Consider the following 5,192-nt stretch of genomic DNA (forward strand, 5'->3'; position numbering starts at 1 on the left):
TGTACCCCCCCCCCCCTTTTTTGGCATGAAAGTGTATGTGTGGTTTCATCGCAGGAATTATAGTAATGACACATCACGTTTGACAGCACGCACGAAATGTGTGCATGTCTGTGTGTGTCGGCCCGTGGGAACCGTCTCATTGTGGAATCTGCAACCGCAGGGCATAAAAAAATAAAAGAGTTGAATGAGAGGGTGAAACAGAGTCTGTAACTGACGAATGTTAGAAATCAGTTGATGAGCTCAAGAGACAAATAACATCTCGTCGTGCCACTGAGGTTTCATTATGATTATTAAATGCAAATCTGCAAGTGATTGCAGAAAGTTTAAGGTTTAAGAAGTCACATACACTCAGCCTAATTTGATTTGAGAACACTTCCTTTTTCCTCTGTTCCTCAAACTCCCTTCCTTCCCATTTGAACACACACATACAATTTTCACAGGGAGAGAGGGTTTGGTTTTGTATGCATGAGGGTTTTGTGCATTAAAGGTTTACATGCTCAAAAGAAAGAATGAATGAATAAATAAAAAAAGATTGCATTAATATGAAGGAATTTCCTGTTACGATTTTCAAAGGTATTTTCCTTATATTTGAAATTACACATTTCATTGTTCACATTATCAGTGCTTTTTTTGTGTGCTTTTCTTAAAAGCAGAATACAATAAGTAAATAAATAAATAAATACTCAGAATGTGTTAATATGAAGGAATTTCCTGTAATGATTTTTCACAGGAATGTTCCTTATATTTTATATTGCACACTGCATTGTTCACATTTTTATTGTTTTGTTTTTATTTGTTTTTTGTTAAAACTACTTATCAGAACATTATCAGTAGCTTTTTTGCTTTTCTAATTATTTTTTTCTTACATAACAGCAGAATACAAACAAACAAACAAACAATAAATAAATAGTTAGTAAGTATTTAAGTTTAAATAATTGTATTATTTGAGAAAAAGAGACTTCTCTCCAAAAAAAAACAAACAAGAAAATCAGTTGCTTGGGTCAAAATACTGATTTAAAATAATGAATGCAATGCAGTTTAACAGTTAACTTGTTGTCAGTGCAGACTGCAAGTTATTCAGATCAGCTTATTTTAGTCAATTTGTCCGACTTCCGATGGTTTGCATCTCATCAAACGCAACCTAGCAAAAGAAAAACAAGTCCAGTTGACTAGTCAGCTCTTCTAGTCAGGTTAACTTGCACAGAGGCCCGTCATGATCAAAGAGCAGAGTTTAAACGCGTCTGTCACCTACAAGGTCCTGAATGAGTGAAGTACTGTAATCACCTGACGAATCTCACACATACACACTGCGAACAAGTCGTCGCATGCCGTCCCTCCCTCACTCCCCTGCCAGAGTTTGAATAATAAAGCTTTATTTGCATTTCTAAAGCTGATGACAGACACAACCCGTTGGAGAAATCTCAAATCTGAGCTGAGCATGCCTGTACTCTTTACCCTATAGCGTGTGTGTGTGTGTAAACACACATTCAGAGACAGAACATCAGGATTCAGGAGAGGCTGCAGGTCTTTCCACACACACACACACACACACACACACACACAATGTGTGCTGGTGAGAAAGGAGACGCTTCGAGCTTCATGGCAGGAAACGAGCCCAATTCACATAGAACAGACAGAACAGAGATCTGAACCACTGTAAACTCCTACATGTGTTTATAGTCCTCAATGTTATAATGAAGAGTAGAATGATGCATGACCTCAGTTATCATTTTAACTTTCTTTTAAGGCCTTAAAGGAGTAGTTCACCCAAAAATGGGCAATTATTGAGAATTGTTACTTCATGGGAAAAGATTTGGAGAAATGTAGCATTACAGCATCACATGCTCATCAATGGATGCTTTGCAGTGAATGGGTGCCGTCAGAATGAGAGTCCAAACAGCTGATAAAAACATCACAATAATCCACAAGTCATCCACACCACTCCAGTCCACCAGTTAATGTCTTGTGAAGAAAAAAGCTGTGTGTTTGTAAGAAAAAATCCATCATTAAGACATTTTAAGGTTGTCATAATCCATAATAACGCTTCTTCCAGTGAAAAGCTTCTTCCTTCTCACATCAAAATCCACCCACATATTTCTTTAGAACTGTTTTGGCTTGTAAACTTGGCTTGATTGATCTGTGCATATTTCTCTCCTGATTCAGACAAGATGACTTTTCAATAAATGGAGAAAGCAATAATCCACAGAGGACTCATATTTTAGCTCATATTTTAACTGTTTGAAGTTAAAAGGTCTTGATGGATTTGTTTCTTGTGGATTATTGTGATGTTTTTATCAGCTGTTTGGACTCTCATTCTGACGGCACCCATTCACTGCAGAGGATCCTTTGGTGAGCAAGTGATGCAATGCTACATTTCTCCAAATCTGACGAAGAAACAAACTCATCTACATCTTGCATGGCCTGAGGGTGAGTAAATGCTCAGCAATTTTTCATTTTTTGGGCAAACTTTGTTCTTTTTAAAGTCACATTAAAGTAAAGACAAACATGAAAAATACAGACACATTTTCGAGATGTTATTTTAAGTGCGTGCGCATGTGTGTTTATCAAGTAAATCATCTGATAATCTCCTCAGACAAGAGAATGTGTGTATTTATGAGTATTTGTGTGTTTGTGTGTCTAAAGATCTCATATTTCAGTAGCTTCAGCACTACTGCTTATCTCTACCGAAACGCCAAGAACAGCATCTCACAGATCTGTTTCTCATTTCGGTGTCAAAAGATTCACATCTTTTCAGGTCTAGTCTGGTCTTCTCTTGTCTCTCAATATACTTTTATAAGTAGAGTTTCAAGAAAGATGACATTTTGACTGTTGAAATATGTTTTGGGTGCAGCAAAGCTGGCGATTTGGAAAACTAGGAAAATTAAGGAGGAAAATTATTGCATGTACATTGAGAATTGAATTTTACTCAACTTGATTACAGAATTATGTTCAACAGAATTGATAAAGAAAGGATATATATACTGCTCTTATATAAATATATACATATATATGGATTGTTTCATGCAAACACGTAATTTGTCACCTCACAAGATGTTAACTGGTGGACTGGAGTGGTGTAGATTACTTGTGGATTATTGTGATGTTTATATCAGCTGTTTAGACTCTCATTCTGATGGCACCCATTCACTGCAGAGCATCCATTGGTGAGCAAGTGATGCAATGCTACATTTTCCAAGTCTCTTCTCATGAAGAAGTGAATTCATTCATTCATTCTTTGGAAAACATGGTCTCCTGCTCACCAAGGCTGCATTTATTAGATCAAAAATATAGTAAAAACAGTAATATTGAGAAATATTATTACAATTTAAAAGAAGTTTTCAATTTTAATATAATTTAAAATGTGATTTATTCCTGTGATGCAAAGCTGCATTTTCAGCATTTTCTTATTTTTATCAATGATGAAAACAGCTGTGCAAGTAATATTTTTAATATTTGTAAAATATTGTCACTAGAATTCTTTGATGAATAGAAAGTTCAAAAACAGCATATACAGTATATATATATATATATATTAGTGCTGTCAAACGATTAATCGCGATCTCATCTGTATTTTTTTTTTTTTGGATGTAGTTCTTATTTTGTTTATTCTTATCTTGTTGCTGCTCTTCTCTTCTGGTATGTTTGTCTCTTGCCAGTGTGTGTGTGTGTGTTGGTGAAGGTTTGTTTCTCAGCTGTTCGCTGTATCATTTTCTCTAAGTCTCCGACAACTGCTGTCCAGACCTCACCCTGGGTTTGGTCCTCTCACTTTCCAAAAACAGACTCCTTAAACACTCGCGGGGCTTTCAGTGACTTACCGAGCGCGTGTTCTGTGCTCCTGCCAGCGTCTTGTGGACGTTGTAGAACATTTGTCGTAAGCCATCTCTGTCTGTGCTCTTGTTGAAGGTTTGAAGCCGGTCACCGTTTAGACAGTGTCCTTGAGACGAACTCCTGTGCTCAGTGTCCTCCAAAATATCTCACAGCATTCTGCTCATAGCAGACCACATGTCTCTCGTCCCCTTGACCTCTCTCTCACTCGATCCTCTGGCATCTATCGTTACTCTCTCTTTCTTAACGTCTGAGCGGATGTGTGTCTCTGCCAGGAGTGTGTCCATCATATAACATTTCACTTTGAGCCCATCAATGAGAAGAGGATTTCACTACACACTTTCACTCACTCAGATAGAAGTGTTTCATTTCAATGCATCATGCAAGTTTTTGTGTGTATATATGTGTGTGTTGATGCCTGTTTGGTAACATTTATTCTTGCATGCAAGGTCCAAAATGAACACTTATATATATATATATATACACTGCCATCTGGGATCAGTAATTTGTTTTGATGAAATGAATATTTTATTTAGCAAGGATGTATTAAACTGATCAAAAGTGACAGTAAAGACATTTATAATGTTACAAATGATTTCTATTTAAAATAAATGCTGTTCTTTTCAACTTTCTGTTGATCAAAGAATCCTGAAAATTCATGTTTCCACAAAAATATGAAGCAGCATAACTGTTTTCACCACTGAAAATAATAATAAATGTTTCTTAAGCAGCATATTAGAATGATTTCTGAAGGATCATGTTGACACTGAAGTCTGGAGTAATGATGCTGAAAATTCAGCTTTGATCACAGCAATCAATTACATTTTACAATATCTTCAAATAGAAAACACTTATTTTAAATTGTAATAATATTTCACAATTTTACTGTATTTTTGATCAAATAAATGCAGCTTTGGTGAGCAGAAGAGACTTCTTTCAAAATCATTAAAAATCAACCCCAAACTTTTCAATCTTATTTTCCAATGTGAAAATGTGAGTATAAATACACTGTAAAAAAATTTCACCCCTTTCAACTTAAAAACTTAAGTTTTGTGGCTGCCTTAAATTTTTAAGTTAAATCAACTTAAAAGTACAAGTAATTTCAGCTCACTAATTTAAATCTTGCCTAGTGCTGAACTGTTTTAAGTTCATGTAACTTTACAATATTTGCTGTTTCAACTTAAGTTCAACATTTTTAACATACATTTTCTAGTTATGATAATGTAAACTTTATTTTGGATCCAGATTAAAAATATATATACTACAACATTTGTTTGAAACATTTTAAATTTATTTTTTTCTTGCAGTGCTTATAAACAGGGTTTTAATATTAAGAACAGTACACAACCTGCCTGTGCATGCTAATG

This window comes from Sinocyclocheilus anshuiensis, unplaced genomic scaffold (assembly GCF_001515605.1).
Source record: "Sinocyclocheilus anshuiensis isolate Anshui unplaced genomic scaffold, SAMN03320099.WGS_v1.1 scaffold1425, whole genome shotgun sequence".
In the NCBI taxonomy this organism is placed as follows: Eukaryota; Metazoa; Chordata; class Actinopteri; order Cypriniformes; family Cyprinidae; genus Sinocyclocheilus; species Sinocyclocheilus anshuiensis.